Source organism: Panthera onca, chromosome B1 (genome assembly GCF_046562875.1).
Source record: "Panthera onca isolate mPanOnc1 chromosome B1, mPanOnc1 haplotype 2, whole genome shotgun sequence".
Classification (NCBI taxonomy): domain Eukaryota; kingdom Metazoa; phylum Chordata; class Mammalia; order Carnivora; family Felidae; genus Panthera; species Panthera onca.
The window spans coordinates 178,470,485-178,491,109 of record NC_138342.1 but is presented as its reverse complement, the minus strand read 5'-3'; the positions used below and the strand labels follow the sequence as shown (position 1 = coordinate 178,491,109).

General features: G+C 43.2%; 1 protein-coding gene and 1 long non-coding RNA gene across 7 annotated transcripts in view; both read right to left on the bottom strand.

Annotated features, from left to right (window-relative positions):
• MFHAS1 (multifunctional ROCO family signaling regulator 1) overlaps positions 1-20,625 on the bottom strand; it is a 103,204-nt gene that overhangs the window by 68,670 nt on the left and 13,909 nt on the right. The gene's annotated exons all lie outside the window — the stretch shown is intronic.
• Positions 1,900-2,960, bottom strand: LOC145715453 (uncharacterized). The gene is made up of 2 exons (XR_014137642.1): positions 2,519-2,960; positions 1,900-2,034 (listed from the first exon to the last, which is right to left on the bottom strand). It is a non-coding gene; the product is annotated as an uncharacterized LOC145715453 (long non-coding RNA).

Here is a 20,625-nt window from a genome sequence, read left to right as displayed (position 1 = left end):
AAAATGTTTCCTTCATCTGACAACCTATGCATAGGTAGCTTTTTACTATGGTTTCTGTTAATGACCTGCTGAGCCCACCCTGTGTCAGGCACATTTATTCATCATCCTCACATCCCTTTAAAGTTAGTGTTTTTCATATTTAAAGAGAGGGGGTGGGTGGGTCAGGCAACTTTCCCAAGGTCACACAGTCAGCAAGGAGCCGAAAGTTGGGATCTGAATCCAAGTCTGGCCCCCGAGTCCTCATCCGTCCTCTCCATCACACGGTGGTTCTAAATCTGGAATGGCTGCATTATCCTTCTACTTTTACTGAGGTTTAGTCCACTCAGCAGCCAAAGAAGTAGTCTTGAGAGGGAAAAAAATCAAGAGCTCTATTTTAGACACGAGATGCCTATTAGATATCCAAGTGGAGGTACAGGCTCGCTAAATATGTGAGCCTGAAACTCAAGGTGGGTAGTTGGTGCTGGAAATACAAGTTTTTCATTCACCTGCATATGTGTGGTATACTAACACCAAGGAACAGATGACATTGCTTCCTGATACAGGGTGCTTGTCAGCAATGTGGCCAAACAGGACACAGCCTCTCTTGTATGATATGTGAGTTAAGAATGGTTTTTACGTTTTTGAAATGGTTAGGAAAATTAAAACTATTTCAACACGTAAAAACCGCATGAAATTAAAACAGTAGAGTCCAAAATAGTTTTCTTGGAACACAGCTACACTGGCTCAAATGTAGGCGATCATAATGGCTGCTTTTTTTTTTTAATGTTTATTATTTTTGAGAGAGGGAGGGAGGGAGGGAGGGAGGAAGAGTGCACAAGCAGGGGAGGGGCAGAGAGAGAGGGAGACATGGAATCTGAAGCTGTGCTGACAGCTCAGAGCCAGACACGGGCTCGAACTCACGAATCGCGAGATCATGACCAGAGCCAAAGTTGGACGCTCAACAGACTGAGCCACGTGGGCGCCCCTCCAATGGCTACTTTTGTGCTACAGCATCTGGGTTTGGGTAGCTGTGCCAGACTGTACGGCCCACAAGGCCCAGATTTCCCAGAGAGAGAAGAGACGTGTAAGGAGAGGCATGTCCCTAGCGGCCTGGGACACTGGGATGAGAAAGCCCGTCCGGCAAAGGGGACTGAGCAGAGCATCCGGTGAGTCAAGACAGCTGGGTGCATGATGTTCTTCAAAGCAGCAAAGAAACAGGAGGCCAGGGGAAGGCAGTGGCCCCAGAAAGATGGTGGGGACAACAGTGGGGTCCGGTGGGAGGAGGACTGGGCCACTGACCACACAGTCACCACTGAAGACCAAGACAAGAGCAACTCTGGACGAAGTCTGACTGAAAGAGCTTCGAGAAAGAACGAGAAGCAAAGAAGTCAATACAGAGGATGAACAACGTTTCTGAGGAACTTCACTCTAAACAGGGGGGGAGACGGCAGCAAGAGAAGACCATCAGGGAAAAACCAGGCTTCGGTTGTTTGTTTTAAGGAAGGAGATGTTACGGGCTAATGACACGCTGCCAGGAACACACAGGTGGGGGGGGGGGGGAGTGAACACGAGAGCGCGGGGAGCACTCACCGTAAGAACGCAGCGCTTCGGAAGAGACAGGAGTACAAGTGGCTAGGACGGGGGTGGCTCGTCCACGGGACAGGCAAGGCGAAGACACCATATGGGCACGGATACAAGTATGCTGGCAAATGTGGTGTCAGGACAATGGGGACGTTCTCGTCCTACTCCTTGTTTCTCAGTAAAATCAGAAACGAAGACGTTAGCTGACAGGGCGACAAAGGTCGCTGAACACTAACAGAGAGGAGAAAGTAAGAAATGTCAGGCCGCCGGAGTGTAAGAAGGTAAACGAGGGCAGTGTAGCAAGACATTCTCGGGGGACACTTGAGCGACGTGATGTCGTACATCTAAGGGGAAACCATGCAGCATGGTTGTCCGTCTTCAGCTACGTTCAAACACTTCACACTAGAAGGATCATGTGGCAGGGAAGCGGGGCTGAGCCAATGGAGGTGAACATGTGGTGATGGTCCACGCAGTCTAAGTGGGGTGAGGAAGAGAAAGACAGGGTACAGGTGGTAAGGTCCACACCCTCTGGAAGTCCCAGGGGGATCAAAGAATTTTTAGTGGATTCTGTAAATATTTAACCAAATGTACCCCATCAATTTAGGTCTTCAAATAGTACGATTTAAAAAACCCAAAGTAGTGGGGCGCCTGGGTGGCTCAGTCGGTTGAGCCTCTGACTTCGGCTCAGGTCATGATCTCGCGGTTTGTAAGTTCGAGCCCCACATCGGGCTCTGTGCTGACAGCTCGGAGCCTGGAGCCTGCTTCAGATTCTGTGTCTCCCTCTCTCTCTGCCCCTCCCTTGCTTATGCTCTCTCTCTGCCTCAAAAATAAATACAACATTAAAAAAAATTTTTTTTAAACCCAAAGTAGAGACTTGTCTAGAATTCAAGAAAATCAAGGGGATTTTCTAGGAAAATAAAAATAAAAACTTAGGAAGCAGTCACCCCAAAGCACCTACCAATCAATAATTTCCTCCTGTCCGGGGACAGGACTCCATGAAGGTACAATATCACTCGCTTTACTTCTTCTCTGTGCAACCACGAGTGATAAGACAGGTGAGCCAAGCCAAGTGGGAGGAAGGAAGCAGGCTCTGGGGAGGAAGCAGATTAGGCACGCATGGGAGAAAAAGAAGAATCTGGAGGAGGAAGAGAGTAAGATGGGGTGAGAAAGAAGGAGGGGAGGAGACAGTAATGGTTCAAATCACTCTAAACAAAAAAAGAGTGAAATAAGTGCTGGCTTCTGCACACAGTGGTGGCAACAGCAGGAAACTCAACGTCCACAAGCCATAGACCAGCAATCACCAACACCAGGGCTCCAAATTCCTCAAACACCAGTTGCCCTTTCTTCCAACACACAAACTGTCATTTAAAAAAGTCATTTTTATTAGGGGTGACTCGGTGGCTCAGTCGGTTAAGCGTCCTATTCCTAATGTCGGCTCAGGCCACGACCTCACGGTTCGGGAGTTCGAGTCCCGCATCAGGCTCCCTGCTGACCATGCAGACCCCGCTTGGGATTCTCTCTCTCCCTTTCTCTCTGTTCCTCCTCCCGCTTGTATTCTCTCACTCTCTCTCAAAATAAATAAATTAAAAAAAATAATTTTTATTAAAGACAGCCCGTTAGCTTCCTAAGGCTGCCATATAAAATACCACAAACTGGGTGGCTTAAACACCACAAATGGATTGCCTCAGAGTTCTGGGGACTGGAAGTCGAGATCTAGGTGCAGGTAGGGTGGTTACAACCCTGAGGGCCATGACAGAGAATCTGACGCAGGCCTCCCTGAGCTTCTGTGGTTGCTGGCAATCCTTGGTCTGCCTTGGCTTCTCCTGCGACTCCCCGATCTCTGCCTTCATCTCCACGTGGCGTTCTCCCCGGGTGATGACTGTCTTGTCCAAATTCCCCCTTTTCATCAGGACACTAGTCATACTGGACAAAGACCCACCATAATGTTCCCATTTTGACTTGTTTCCCTCTGCGACAACCCTCTCTCAAAATAAGGTCCCATTCTGAGGTACTGGGGGTTAACGCCAACATATCTTGGGGAGAAGGGGCACAACTTAAGCCATAACAGACAGCCAGGCTTGTCTTAGTTTAGTCTCTTAAATTAGAAGGCAGGGAACCTAAGGGCAGATACCTGCTTTCAAAGAACTCTGACTGCCTCAAAAGATGGAGGGATTTGACAGACAAAGTACATATTTTACAACTTTGGTGGGGACTGATGTTAAATGTGGTACAAAACACAGTTTTGTTAAATTTCATGTCAGTGTATGACTGCATTGGAAAGAATCTCAAAGCAGATGCAGTAGTTTTGGAATTAGATTTTCTGCAGCTTAGCGTTTCCAATGTGCAGGATTATAAGTATTTCCAGAGAAAGGAAGAAAGGGAGAAGAAAAAAAGGGAAAAAATGACATATTGCCCCACGTACACACTGCTGCCACAACCCAGAAAAGTAATTCCTAACATAATATGTATTTTTCTTATCATAAACTGAAGATTTTCCTAAATTTGGGGTGATCTCAAATGTAAACTAAGCATAATTTGTACCCCAAGACCCTTTCCAAAAAGAAGCTTTTGTGACAGAGGGAGGGCATGATTATAAGGGGGCAGCAGGGGAAGTTTACTAGAGCATAATAGAATTTTTCTGTATTCTGATTGTGGTGGTGATTATACAAATCTATCTATAAGTTAAAGTTCATGGAACTGTATTCCTAGAAGGGTCAATTTCACTGTATGATAATTTTACAAAGAATAAAAAAGAATATTAGCAGTAACTTAGTGTCTATTTTTCAACAATGTTTAAGGGACACCGGTATTAATCTCATTTTCCAGGTAAGGAAAATGGCAGCTTGGAATTAAATAATTTGCCCAGGATTGTAACACCTTACAAGGAGGCTGTAGGATTTGAAACCACATTTGGCTGACTCCAAAGCCTGTCCTCTCTTCTACTGTTCCCCAATACCACCAAAAAAAAAACAAAAAAAACAAAAAAAACAAAAAAAACAACCCACTGAAGTACTTCGTTTGGGTTTGCCTACTCCTTCTCCAAGCTGCAAATCCTTGATCAAAAGCAAAGGCTATTTTCAGAGGAACACACACACAGAGACCTGAGACTCCATAAAGAGAGTGCAGAACAAAGCATGGAAACCCATCCCACTTACATAACATCGTTTGGTGGGTACACTCCCTTCTGGGGCAGATGTCCAAAAACAACAGCCTATGTGCTATGTGTCAACAACCTCATCTCTGTTTAGGACAACTCCATTCCACATGAAAAGAATAACCACCTGCCCTCTCAGTCCCCTTGAGTCCCCCTAATAATACTTGATTATTAGAAGGAGAAGAAAGTACACCATAATTAGGGAACACAAAGCATACGTTCTGCTCCTTCTTTTCCATTTTGCTTGGACGGGTCTCCACTTAGAAACCTAAGAAAACAGGGCATTAAGCTTACCAGACTGGACACACTGCTATATCGAATTCTCTAGAATATGTCTTTAGGCGTTTCCCAGGGTTGTTCTTGGATGCTGAGTGTGGCCCCTGTCGCCACCTTAGTCAACAATGAAGTTTAGTCTTAGGATGAAGTGACAGCCACTTGCCCAACATCTGCACTCCAAACGAAAGACCACAAAGACACCCAGAAACACGCCTCCTTAAGCACTCATTATCTGAGGTGAGACGATGACTCCATACATTCAACCAAGAACTAAAGAGTCAGCATGAGGTATTCCACTAAGTAATGGCAAACCTTACCGACTCCTCTTGAGAAAGGTGAAGAGAGGCTTGCTCTTGGCAGAATTCTCTAATTTTCACACAGACTGAATGGTTGGCCTTGTTTCCATTTTTTCTTCAGGTTCATATATATATATATGTGTGTGTGTGTGTGTGTGTGTGTGTGTGTACATATACAAATCTACAACCCCTTATTTCTTCAGTAAGGAAACCCAAATACCTTCTTCTGCTTACTACAATGGAGACATGGACGACCAAGAGCTGTATTTCAGTCTCTTATCTGTGATTATGACAAAGTCTACACTTGTCTTTTAATTTCATCACCTAAATTCCTTTGGGCAGGAGCAACAAATTCATCTTTATAGCCATCCCTTACTAATTCCAAGCAAAAGGACCTGAAAGCGGTAGAGATACATAAAGCATCTACTGAACTGAATTGAAGCACGAGATAAAATAAAATGCATAACTCAGAACAAAAAATTGAGGCTCCTTGTCTTAGAAAACCCTTGGAATATAACCACTGCACGTAGCCTTGAACTGTAACCATTGTCACAAGTCTTTCCAGTGTACCAGAAAGCAAACAAAATGTCTTCTTTAGTTGAACCATATGAAATTGCTGCTTTTGAAGGTCAAAAATTACTAGATATCAACAATTTCCTGTGGTTCAACTTAATATAATTAATCCCACAAGCGAAGGTGGAAAATCTGGATATATCTTCAGTAACACATTTCACTTACCAAAACATTCACGTACAAAGGATGTGATCACGAGGCATATACCATGTTCACGTGAAAAACAAAAGGTGTGTTTCTGGGTATCTAAGGAGATCATTTTAATCAGAACTTATTTTTTTAATTAGTTTTAATGATGTATAATTTACATACAATAAAACTCATTAATTTTAAGTGTAGAATTTGATGGTTTTTGGCAAATGTATCCATTTTTGTTATCTCCACCACAATCATGGTGTGGAATATTTCTATCACCCAAAAAAGGTCCCTGGGAGCACATCCCCTCCCCCACCACTAGCTCTCTGTCACTGCAGCCTTCTGCCTTTTCTACCGTTTCCTACAAATGGACTCATACAGTATATACTCTTTTGTGTTTGGCTCCCTTCACTTAGCACAATGGCTTTGAGATTCACCTAGATTGTTTTATTAATAGTTCATTTCTTTTTATTGCTAAGTAATACCCCAGAATTTGTTTACTCGTTCACCAAACAAGCTGTTTCCAGTATCTGACCATAATGAAAAAAAGCTGTTATGACCATTTGCACGTAAATCTTTCTTTAAATAAAGATTTTCATTTCCCTTGAGTGAATACTCAGTTATGAAGTTGCTGCGTTATGTGGTAAATGGATGTTTAACTTTTTAAGACACAGCCACAGTTTCATACAGTGATTATGCCATTTTGCCTTCCCATCAGTCACAGGGGAGGGCCTGAGCTGTTACACATCCTTACCAACACTCGGTATAGTCAGTCTTTTTAATATTAGCCATTCCAGGGGGTAGGTAGCAGTATTTCCCAGTGGTTTTAATTTTCCTTTCCCTAATGATTAATGATATTGCTATCTCTTAATATGCATATTTGCCATTCATACATCCTATTTTGGAGAGTGTCTATTCAAATCTATTGCCCAGTTTGTTTGTTTTTTTTAATTTTAGCGAAAGAACATGAGCAAGGGAGAGAGGCAGAGGGAGAGAGAGAGAATCTTAAGCAGACTCTGTGCCCAGCATGCAGCCTGACACCGGGTTCGTTCCCAACACTCTGGGATCGTGACCTAAGCCAAAATCAAGAATTGGATGCTCAACCTGACCAAGCCACCTAGGTGCCCTTACCCAGTTTTAATTGGATTTTATTACTAGCATTGGGTTGTAAGAGGCTTTTCTTTTTGTATCAGATATATGTTTTGCAAATGTTTTCTCCTGAACTATGGATCGCCTGTTCATTTTCTTACTAGTTCTTCTGAAGACCTAAAGTTTTTCATTTTAAGTCCGATACATCAAATTTTTTCTTATATAGTTTTTGTGCTAAAAATCAAACCAAACAAAACCAAAGAAAACCTTTGCCTATTCAAAGGTTACAAAGAGTTTCTCCTATGTTTTCCTCAGAAGATTTTACAGTTTTAGCCCTTACATTTAGATTTATGATTTATTTCAAGTTGATTTGTGTATACGGTGTGAGGTATGGGTCGAGGTTCATCTTTATGAATATAAAATTATCTCAGCACCATCTGTTGAATATATTATCTTTCCCTCCTGAATTACTTTTGTACTTTTGTCAAGCAAACATCAATTAACCATATATATCAGTCTACTGTGTTCCAGTGCTTTGTCCATCCCTACACTGATACCATACTGTCTTGATTATATACTGTCCTGATTACCTTGATAACAGGTAGTAAAAATCCTTCAATTTAGAATGCCTATTTGTCAATAATTTAAAAACTTGTGAATGATTCCCCATGGGATAGTTCACTCCCAATGGACCTATCGTAAGACCTCTAGCTGATGCTATTGCCTTCTGCATCACCACCACCCCTGTGTTTGGTTTGTTTTGTTTTGTTTTGAACTAACAGTGGCTCCTTCCATTTGTAGCAGTGAGGCGTCACAGCCTTTCATCTCCTCCCTGCTTAGATGGGGCATAAAGAATTCCTACCCAGTTGACCTTACCGAGATCGGGCTCTCACCTATACTGTTACCACTAACACCTCCTGGACAATGGTCTCTACTCCTTAGATTGTTCCAGACCACCTTACCAAAAAGTACCTAACCTCTCTTTGGATCATCTGATTCCTATACCTTTGGCTTGTCTCAGAGACTAATTTCCCTGAGTGCTGGTCCTAAATCTAGACTGTGACCTGGTTCACTCTCAATTTGGACTTTACCCCTACCCAGCCAGAAGCGCAGAAGAATAAACCAATGAACAAAGTACTTCCACTTGTATTCCCAACAGGCCTGCTGCTAATGGCCCTGAGGGCTGTCCACTGCCCAACTCCAGGAGCACGTTTTCCACTGACACCATGGAACTGTGTAACAAAATGGCCCTGACCCCACTTCTCCACCTCTGCTCCCCATCCCCACTCACACGTTGGTAGATACGATGTCTTCATATTAACAATTGCTAAGTAAAAATATATTTAATGTTCCTCAGGCCGAATGCATACCCTAAATACTCTCATGATAACTTTGATGTGTTTCGGGCAGGTCAAAGTACAGAAGATTTCAAATAACTGGTTTCGTAAATCATTTTCAAATTTATTTTTCTTAAAATACTCAAACATATTTATATCATCTTATAAGAATCACAATATGCATGAAATTAGCTATTCCCTTCCTGTAATTTGCACCAGTTCTCTACTAGATGGTTTTGAAATTTATTTTGTCTATGACATAAAATGAATTTTCCTGGCTACATCCCAGGATAAAAGCCTTAGGACCTGGAGTCACTTGACAGTCATTTTCCCTTTAAATTCACCCATGGGCTCTAGCTTTTAAAAAAGAAAGACAGTCAGAAAGACAGACAGAATGAAGGAAAAAAGGAAAAGAAGTAGGAAGTGAGATATAAAGTTATGTAACAGGGGCACCTGGGTGGCTCAGTCCGTTAAGCAACCAACTTCCGCTCCGGTCATGATCTCACAGTTTGGGAGTTCGAGACCCCTCATCGAGCTCTCTGCTGTCAGCACAGAACCTGCTTCAGATCCACTCTGTCCCCCTCTCTCTCTGCCCCTTCCCCATGCGTGCACACACACTCTCTCTCTCAAAAATAAACAGTAGAAATATATAAATTAAAAAAATAATAAATAAATAAAGTTATATACATAGCACTGACATTTTCTCATCCCAAAGATTACTTGAGATTTCCTTTGGCTTATGTATGAATCACAGTTTAGCTACTAAAAAAAAAAATCACAGTTTAGCTACTAGTCTCCAAACTAATCAATTACGGGTCCACCAAGGTTTAAAATAAAAAAAGTTTCACCCTCCAAATGAGAAAATTAGGAAAACTGTTTCCTCATAAAAACCTATCTCCACTTAGTTTAAGAAACAAATTCAAAGGACAAAAACTGGTAACTCCTGGATACAATGGTTAACAAAGGGGAAGGGAGGTGGAGAGGGAGATTAGGAGTTATCCTAACTCACCAGACATAGCCCAGAAAGTCCTATAGGAGGGGAGTCACGCTGAAAAGCAGGACATGACACATGACATTCACTCCTCTCTGGATGACTTCTCTTCATTTCAGAAAGTGGCTGAGGAGTACAGTTTTATATCATTCACTGTCCACTCTTAGACTACTCAAGGCGAGTGGCCTACAACTTCTACAAAGTTGCTAGTATTGTAAAAACTGAGTTACCGATATTAAGCCATTCAGCCCCTTGGCCCCACTACTTTGTGTTCCCAAATTTGACATTCAGGATCTCAGAAGAATTTAATTCAGGAGCTCAGAAGAATGGACTCAGAAGCCTGGTCCACATAAAACAGTGCCCTATGATTTCACTGGGGAAGACAGAACAATCAGGACAGGGATTAGTCCTGCTACAGAACGGGGGTCCTCCTTCCACACCACTGCTCGCTCTCGCAGGCACACAGGAGCACCAAACCGTCCAGTCTCAAAAGGGGATGATGACAAGGATGTTCAAATGCTGGGGCTCTCCGGACTCGGCCGGGCAATTTCAGGAAAGCTTAGCCACTGAGTCCCCACCTCTATACCTACACTTCCCTTGCCACTTCACCTGCCCCAAGTGTTCTCCCTAACTGACCACTGTTTTTTCAGAAGATACAACTCTGGCGTTTAAACGGGGACTTACGAGAGGAATCGATATACAGTTACGGAGTAAGATTGACTCTCAAGAGCCGGTAAGACGGATCAGTGATACAAAGGGGCCACTAATCCTCCTCTTTCTCCAATCTCCTACACGGTCTCGTCGCACACACTGACTGCTTCCTGTATCTTCTGCAGAAGACAGAACTGCATAAATTTGATGGAAAATGTTCATGTTACTACTTGGACCTCTCTGGCCTTGTGAACTATCCCACTAGGCAACTGCCTCGAGGAATCCTAAAATAAAATCATGATATGATATTGGATATGAGTTTCCTTGCATCATTAGCCTTCTGAAGTGAATGGGGAGGTAGAGACCTGACACAAGACCCTTTTTAAAGTATAATCCCATCATTTGCAAACAACTAAAAATTTAGAAGGTGACACCAAGCCCAAAGAGAGAGAGGTGACTTGGTATGATCTATTTTTAGCATCCGGTTCAGCTACACATAACACAGTCACACTCTTTCCCATATTGCTAACATGCGCTAATATAACAGAGAAGGGGAAACAACACAGGACTTCAGATTGAAGGAAACGAGGTAATAAAGCAGATGAATTGAGCTCTTGAAGTCTGTGATAGCAGAGAATGCAATTAAACAAAGACTATGGTTCTATTAAAATCACAATGGTTAATAGTGCAGGTAGACACCTAAATTCTTCACCGTATAAACTTTCTGTTACATTTTTACGGCACAGGTGGGGCACCTGCGTGGCTCAATCGGTTGGGCATCCAACTTTGGCTCAGGTCATAAGCTCATGGTTCCTGAGTTTGAGCCCTGAAGCGGGCTCTCCGATCTCAGCGCAGAGCCCTTTTAGTATCCTCTGTCTCCCTTCCTCTGTGCCCCTCCCTCACCTCACCCCTCCCCCCGCCCACTGTCCCCTGTATACACACATGCTCTTTCTCTCTCTCAAAAATAAACATTAAAAAAAAACCAACAGAAAAAAACCCACATTTTTATGGCACAAATTAAAAATTAATCTCATGCTGCTGAAAGTATGCCTTTAGCTGTTCCTAAGAGAGCAAAAAAAAAAAAAAAAAAAAACAAGCAAAAACGAAAACAACAAAAAACACAGAGGTTCCTAAAATGGCATAAAAATAAAAGGAGGTCTATATGTACTTTACACATATCACATAGAAAAAAAATTTAAATAACTAATGTCTCTCCTCTTTTATTACTAATTTAACCCCAGGATTTTATTTTTTAAATTTTTTAAAAAGTTTATTGACTTAGAGTGCATACAAGCACGTGTATAAGTGCGGGAGGGGCGGAGAAAGAGGGAGAGAGAGAGAACCCCAGGCAGGCTCCACACTGTCAGTAGAGAGCCCAATGTGGGGCCTGAACTCACAAACCATGGGATCAAGACCTGAAGTGAAATCAGATGCTTAACCGACTGAGCCACCCAGGCACCCCTAACCCCAGGATTTCAAAAGCCATGCAAACAATTATTACATGAGAATGAGCTAATAGTAATTCAAAAATTATGAGTTACTGTACTTTTTTAGTTAATAGGTTTAAAGGCCAGGGCTCTGATGATCTCTCTAGAAGAAAAAAGACCGTTTGCAACTTCCTGTATTCCCAACACGCCTCTCTCACCACTAAGTGGATTTCTCCATGACCCACTCAGCTGGACTCTCTTTCTCCTCGGAACTCCCATGGCTCTTTGTCTAGATTCGCTTTAGATCTATTGCCGTTGGACATAAGCCTCATCTCCCTTTCCAGACCACGGTCCTAAAGGACGTCTCTTAGGACAGCCTGCTGGATTTTCCGGGTGCCCTTACATTGCTGGAAGGACACCGTGAATTTCTGCTGAGTGAATACAGGATTCAGCGAACGAACAAATATCCTGACAAACGTCTCCCTACGTGTCATCTCATCTCTATATTGCACGAGCGCTGGGTTGTATCTTTTAGTTAACAACGTAGACAAATAGAGCTCCATCATTTCTCTGGCAAGGATTTGTTTTTTTAACTTAGTATAAGCTAAAACCATAATTAACCACTGGGAAGACCGGCCCCAACATTTTTCAACTGACCATGAAATGGAACTGACTGATACATCGGAACCAGCCCTCCATAGATGTGAACTTCAAGGGGTGACCAGAGGCCTCGGGCTTTGCCTCAATGCGGAGCCGCTCCCAACCATTCAGATGTTTGCTTCGGATCGTCCCCACAAGTGATCTTCTTAGGGGAGAGGAGACAGCTCCCCAACCCTCAATGAAATACACGGGTAGGCCCTTTCGAAATAATTCCAGGTGGGCTAGGCATGACACCTGTGTCTGGGAGGCTCCGCCCTCATGAAGTAGAGAGCCACTTTCGCTCCAGAAAGAGGTGATAAATGACTAAAATAAACAATGTTACAACTGGCTTCCACTTTTAGTCATCATTACTTCATGAGTGAAACTTAAACAGTACCTTGGATACCTTCTCAGTTCCTAAAGAAATCTTTGCTGGGAGGGAAGAGGAGAGGGGGAAGGGGAGAAAAAGCACAGTCTAACTAACTCTCTGCTGTGTTTCATGGTTTTTCATCCTCTCTAATGGCATCTAGAGTCGAGAGAAAATTAGTGGGAGAACAGACCATGGGCGTGTTCTTAATAATTTATTCCATTTTATTGTATTTATTATTAGGTTAAAAAGCAGTTAAGGCCCAACCTGCTTTACACAGAGCATTAAGATCTTGGTGGGGCCCAGTGCCCTGACGAATTTAAAAGAGGGCACAGAGAGGGGTGCCTGGGTGGCTCGGTTGGTTAAGCATCTGACTCTTGATTTCGGGTCAGGTCACAGTCTCCCAGTTTGTGGGTTCGAGCCCCGCGTGGGGCTCTGCACAGACAGTGCGGACCCTGCTCGGGATTCTCTCTCTGCCCCTCCCATGTGCGCTCACTCGCTCGCTCTCTTTCTCTCTCTCTCTCAAAATAAATAAATATACCATATTTTCTTTATTAAAAAAATAAAAACTGAATAAAAGAGGGCACGGCGAGGAGGAAGAAGGGGGCAAGAAGAGAGCCACGTTAGAAGTGCAGCGAACCCAGAAGGGGTGTGCCTGCTCTGTGCTCTGCCATTAGCCCGACCCGCAGCTGTCAACACCGGGGCCTTCTCCTCCCACTCTCCCCAAACCCCACCCTACTGCAGACCTATTCAAAAAAGAGTAAACAAAGCACCGACAAAAGCAATAACAGAAGAGGGTGGCAAAAGACGATCATCCCGGACCAAACAGATCTTGGTAATATGTTTGCTTTGACCTCTTCTTTGACAAGCACCACCACTAAAAATAAGCTAGAACAAAAGGTGATTCGTTATGCACGGCCATAAAGAACCCTGGGGCACGCTGCATACATAATTCATGATGCGAAGCAAGCTGCCATCAGCCCCATTTATCCTTTCAATATTTTAAGGTGGCAAAAGGTTCCCAGATATTTATAAAGTCTCTTATTCCTACACAACCCGTCCAAGTTCAAGAACTAATGGAGAACTTTAGTCTTCTGCAAATGACATTACTCATGATCCAAAGACCATAAATCTTCTAGGATTCGCTCGGTATCCATCACAGGAGGGTGGCTAAACAACCCTAATAAACCAATTAAGTAAGCAAGCAACACGTAACAGTCCTGTTGAAATTAATCTTATCAAATCACTTCTGCTTTCTGTTTTAAGAACAAATGCCCCAGTGTGGTTCAAATTTATTCCATCCTATTCATCCAAATCACGGAGATACGCTTTCCACCTCACACACAGGGAACAGAAGCCCAGGAAGGTTACTTGGCGTATCTCAAGATCTCAGGGCCAGGCAGAGAGGCCCAAGACCTCCTCATTAACATCCTGGACTGTTCCCTTCCTTCCCAAGGGCCTACATCACTTCCTGTTATTAGATTTACCTCAGAGTGCCCCCCCCCCCCCCCCACCAACTCCTTTCTTACTCCATTCAAGCCCATCTTCCATGCTGCCCTGAGTGGTTACAAAAGGTGAACCTGACACACCCCTGTTTAGCCCTTGAATATTTACCTCTCCCCCCAGGGAGGGGAAAAACCATCAAATCAAATAAAAATAGCTTTATATTGAGCTTCCCATAATTCTGTCACGAATTTTAGCTCATCGGGTATACAGGCTAAAAGATATTTACATGGCAGGCACCTGGGTGGCTCAGGCAGTTAAGCATCTGACTTCGGCTCAGGTCATGATCTCACGGTTTGTGAGTCAGAGTCCCAATTGGGTGAGCTTGAGCCCTGCTTCCAGCAAGGCCTGCTTATCCCCCCTCCCCTCTGCCCCTCACTCACTTGCGCCCTGTCTCTCCCTCTAAAAAAAAAAAAAAAAAAAAAAAAAAAAAGATTAAAAAAATATTTACATGTCATGTGCACTATTAAGTAAAAGAGCAGACTCCAGTCCAGTCATTTGTCTGACCTTCTTCCCCCCACCCCTACTCTATGACACTCCAGTGGCCTTGGTGGTTGTCGGAAAGTCCCCTAGCACCACCTCTGCCCTGCCGGAGACCTGTCCTCACACATCCAGCCCTGCCCGCCTGGCTCCAGGGAGCTCCCCCACCTCAGCCCTCCTCTGGCTCCTGCGGCCTGTTCGCCATATGTATACTGCTTGTCTGCTTTGCCCAGACTGCAGATGCCTGGGATCAGGGCCTCCATCACCTCTGACTCCCCATCACCTGCCCAACGCCGCATCATTACAGAGCATCAGGTGATGTTCGTCGTCCAGCACTATGGAATTGAACACTCATGTTTTGCACGTTATTCCATTGGTCATTCAACCAACCACCCATTTTTGGCAGGTGGAAAGCTAGCATTTTTCTGAAAGGCAGTACAGGGTGGTGACAAATGGCATATTTTCTGGAGGAGGAGAGCCTGGGCCCTGGCACATACTGTGTACGTCTGGCTAAGTCACTCGGCTGCCCTACGCCTCGGTGCTCCTCACCATGAACGGGGATCATGGGCTAACATTTATCAAGCACTGACTGTCTGGCAAAACTACCCTGGATACTTGGCATCCACGGATCCATTCAACCTTCACAACATCTAAGGAGGCTGTGAGAGGAGGAACAAATGCTAAGGGAAGGTGAGGATGATTTCTCCTCGTGTACCCACGAAGAAACTGAGGCTCAGGGCAGCTCCCCGGGGGTGCAGGCTTCTTTACTCCCTAATCTGCTGGCTTTGAAAGATTAAAGATGCAAGGCCTCTCTCTCTGATGCTGCCGTGGCATAATGCAAGAAAGCTGCCTGGCAGGATTCATCTCTAGCTATAGCTAATGGGACACTTGTCCTACGTCACCCTCCACAGGATGCTATGTAGGCTCCTTGGGGTGAAGATCTGTCCCGTTACAGAAACGAGCTAAAGGTGGTGGGGGGAAGAGACAGAGGTGGGAGGCTATTCGTACTTTAAGTAGCGCACACCCAGATTCCAAGCATTGTATTATCCGGGTGACGCGTGTGTCTGCATCCTTGGGAGGCGACAGAGCGTGTGTTTACGCGTGGATGTGAACAAAGCCACCGACGTGCACCAGATTCTTCGAAAGCAAATATTTGTCTACAACTGAAGAACCAGGATGCTTTTCTAACAAAGAACAATGTGCCCCATTCTAATTCCTGATTCTTCCTCCTGGTCTACAGCGGGCTCTGCGTTCAAGGGAAATCCCCCCATGAATGAATGTGTCTCAGATCACAAAGGGCACAATAAATCAGAAGATTCGCGGACTGCGCATAGGGACAGCCTGCACCGGAGGTGGGGGGGGGGGGGGGGGGGAACACCTGGGGCCAGGTACATGGCAGCCTAGCAGGTCCAGAAACGGTCACCCGGTTGTTGTTTTGGTTTTTGTTTACTTGTCTCAGCGAGAGACTTTTAACAGCCCTGGTAATCAACAAGATGCAGTCACCCCTGCCATTGGGGTAAGCTTTAAATGCTGCACCATTGTCACACAGACAAGGCTTGGAAACATGAACAGTTTTCAAAAAGTAGCTGAGAGGCTAACACAGATCTGATCAACTGTCTGCCTGCAGTAAAGCCTAGCCCGACAGCCTCCAAGGCAAATTCCTACAAGGACCAAACAGAAAATAAGTGAATTTTCCTTTTCTCTGTGCCAAAGGAAAAAAAAAAAGGTGGAAACAATGTAGTAATCAGGGAGAATGCACATTATATTACATGGTAACCAGAGGGCACGCATATGTTTTTCTTGGGGAAGGGAAAAGGCATACGTAGTCACAGAGGCTTTAATAAAAGAAATAAACTCAAAAGAACACCTGCCCCTATCTAGAGAGGGTTGGGCCACTCATCAGCCATCTGGGGGTGAGCAATCTTAGCGACAGGGACAGATGCATCCTAAGGGGGCTTTGCATCCCATTTTTGTGTTACTGTGCCCTGGGCACAGAATGGCCCAGCTCTCAGCAGACCGCTGAGCTGTTTGGGCATTACAGTGGTCTTCTGGAAAATTTGTATCTCTCTTTTCCATTCTTCCCCATACAATTCACGAGCAACAAGCCCACAGCAATGCCAGGCCAATGTGGAGACAAGGTAGGTCAAGAGCATCCCAGCAAATACATATTTTTTAACAAGATGCTCAGACAAATGTGGTAGGCATACTCTTCTCCACACCGTCTGCATGGATTGGGACAGTTAGTATGAGATGGAGAATTTTAAAGACCAAACCCTTCAATGAGCCCTGTTAAAAATTTTCTGTCTCTAAGAAAATGATTGCCAGTTTTGTTAGCTTGAAGCAAAACAGACAACTAAGTATCTTTTAAATGCAAAAGCAACCCTAACAGGATTGAATTCTTTACTGTTTTTACAGTTTAAACACATTTTATTGTGCTGGGGTTATCCTTTTTTTTTTTTTTTTTTTTTTTTTTTGAGACAGAGAGAGAGTGTGCGTGTGTGTGACCAGGGGGAGAGGGACAGAGGAGGAGGAGAGAGAGTGAGAGAGAGAGAGGGAGAGAATCTTAAGCAGGCTCCATACTGAGCAGGAAGCCTGACGCAGGGCTTGATCCCATGACCCTGGGATCCTGTGCCAAAATCCAGAGTCAGATGCTCAACCAACTGAGCTACCCAGTCACCCCAACCATTCTTTACTCATTACACACACAGAAGAGTGAACAGTTCAGATCATCTCTTAAAAGTTTGAACCCCGGGGTGCCGGGGTGGCTTAGTCGGTTATGCGCCTGACTTCGGCTCAGGTCATGATCTCACGGCTCACGAGTTCAAGCCCTGCATCAGGCTCTGTGCTGACAGCTCAGAGCCTGGAGCCTGCTTCGGATTCTGTGTCTCCTTCTATCTCTGCCCCTTGCCCACTTGTGCTCTGTCTCTCAAAAATAAATAAATGTAAAAAAAAAAAAAAAAAAGAAAGTTTGAACCCCTACTTGTACCAGGATAAAACATCCAGGGTACACTTGCTATGCATAACAACAAAGCTGAGGTCTAGAAAACACAATGTTCTGGAACTCTAGGACTAGTTACAGGACAGAAATGAAAACTGTCCCACTGGCACAGGCAGATTTTTCTTTAGGTGACAGTGGAGGTAGAAAGGAGAAGCAATGTTTTTTGAGGCACCAGGGTGGCTTAGTTGGTTAAGCATCAGACTCTTGACCTAGGCTCAGGTCATGATCTCACAGTTTGTGAGTTCGAGCCCTGCATCAGGCTCTGCGCTGACAGCATGGAGCCTACTTGGGATTCTCTCTCTCCCTCTCTCTCTCTCTGCCCCTCTCCTGTTCACACATGCTTTTGTGCTCTCTTTCTCTTGAAAATAAATAAACTTTAAAAAAAGAAAAAAGAAAGGAGAACTAATGTTTTGGGTCAATGAAATACAGTTCATTATCAATCATGTTTGTATTCATTTCTCACATGGACACAGCATTATTCTTGCCACCACTATCTTATTTTGACCAGTGGAAAATTTATTTGGAGAGATGCAAGGTTTGTCAGTATTGCTATATCTAAACACGCCATCACATTAAAATGGATGAATTAGGGCTGCCTGGCTGGCCCAGCCCACAGAGCATGAGACTCTTGATTTCAGAGTTGTAAGTTCGAGCGCCATGTTGCATGTAGAGAGAACTTAAAAAATAAAATCTTAAAAAATAATAATAAAATGGACGAGTGATGCTGAGAAATGCATAATAGTGCTGAAAACAATGGTATTCCAATAGGCATCACAAAAGTCCATTAAAAAGACTGCCCTTATTTTAGATCACAAAGTTAAACTTTTATAACTCCCAAGCCCCTTTTTATTTTTTTTCCAAGCCCCCTTTGGAGGCCCACCATTCAGACTCAGAGATTCGTCGTCTTGTAGTTGTATCTCAACAGTGTTCTGAGCACAGAGCTGGATTACCAACCCTGAAGGAAATAAAAGGGAGTATTTCTCAAGATGCTGGAAACTGAAACATTTACTTAGCATAAAATTTATAAAACAAGCTTGAAAGAATCCAAGGTTTTTCAATATAGGACATCCATTGGTAGAATATGACTGATATACAAACATACAATAGGTCTAAAACTACTCATATTAGAGCATTTCCAAAATGCAATTTTAGCTGGCCAAATGCAAGGTGCAAAACAATGAGTGCAGCATTATCTTTTTCAGGTTAAAATATATGCAGGGGCGCCTGAGGGGCTCAGTCGGTTAAATGGCAACTTTGGCTGAAGTCACGCTCTCACGTTTGTGAGTTGGAGCCCCGCACTGGGCTCTCTGCCGTCAGCACAGAGATCACTTCAGATCCTTCGTCCCCCTCTTTCTCTGCCCTTCCCCCACTTGCACACACACTCTCTCTCTCAAAAATAAACATTTTTTAAAAAAACATAAAAAATATATGTAACATATATATGTCATATATATGTTATACACACACACACACGCATATATATATATATATATACATATGCAAACATATGCTTTCTTTTTCTTGGAAGAATTCACAAGAAACATTTTCCAGAGAAGAAAGAGAACTCAGGGTTAGGGTTAGGGTTATGAGAGATGGGATTCTGCTCCTAAACATAACATCCATATACAGGTATTAGTTTTTGATTGTCAGTAGAGGTTATACAGGTGGAGATATTACGGTTCCCCGTGTGAATCCTTCTGTTGTTACTTCCCTGTACTTAGAAAAATGATAATGGTATTATATTTGATCACGAGGAAGTGATCAAGACATGTACTGAATAAAATTTAAAACATCAGAAATTTTTTAAACTCGAAAGGGCAAACATGCTGGAAAATAAATACCTTATGTGTGAGAGCAAAAGGTTATTATATTTAACATTTATAAAGAGTTCATATAAATTGAAGCCTGTAATTATAAGAAATAAGAAATCACTGTGATTAAAATCAGAAAAATAAAAATACCACTAAGCTGATGCTGAAAGATATTATTAAACAATTCACAAAAGAAGCAACACAATTAGGCAACATTCATAGAGGAAAACATTCATATTCATGAAATAAAGTTTTGACCATCAGTGAGACATTGTCTTCCATCAAATGTTAGTGCATTTTTAAGACGATACCCAATACTGAGGAAGTACAGTGAGATCAATCTGGTGTCCTCAGCAGGTATGAGAATGAACTGTGGCCCCTCGTGGGAAGCAGTGTGACATGTACTGGACCTTAGACATTCCTCGCCTTTGACTCAATGATTCCACTCTGGGGATTACTGCCCAAATAAGAAAGAGCTTTTATAAAGAAATACAGTCATCAGAGAATTACTCGAAATACAGTCATCGGAGAATTACTCGTAACAACAAAAACTTGAAACAACTTAAGAGTCCAGTGGTGAAATTAACAAAGGTAAAAATCCCCTTGATGTATTGTTATGCAAGCATTTGTAATTATCACGTAGATACCAGTAATATGAAACCATATTCACGACGGCTTACTTAGGTTAAAAAAACAATATTTAAATTATTTATACAATGTGATTACAGCTACATATTTTAATAAATTGAAAATTAAGGGGGAAAAACTGGGACACCTGGGTGGCTCAGTTAAGCGTCCGACTCTTGGTTTCGGCTCAGGTCATGATCTCATGGTTGGTGAGACAGGCCTGAATTGAGCTCTGTGCTGACAGTAAGGGGCCTGTTTGGGATTTTCTCTCTCCCTCTGTCTCTCTCTCTCTCTCTCTCTGCCCCTACCCAGCTCTCATGCATGCCTATGCACATGCGCCCTCTGTCTTAAAATAAATAAATCAACTTAAAAAAAAGGAAGGGGGACTAAAAAGAGAGTAACTTGTGTTAAATAGTTATATTAGATATCAGTCACAATATCGAATTTTTTCCCCTTTACCCCTCAAATCTATGTTTTAATAAAGGGGAAAAAAGCATGTTCAAAAGAGCATACAGCGTTTATGAACAGGGATTGTGCTATACTTACACTCCTTCCCCCAAAAAAGGGGAATTTCATCCACAGCTAATGAGATTTCCAAATATATGTTTAGACTTGTGCTTTCTAGAATAAGTACAGAAACAGTAGCAGCAGCTAACATCTATTGAGCTCTTGCCATACGTCAAGCATTGTTTTAGGCATTTTACATGTACT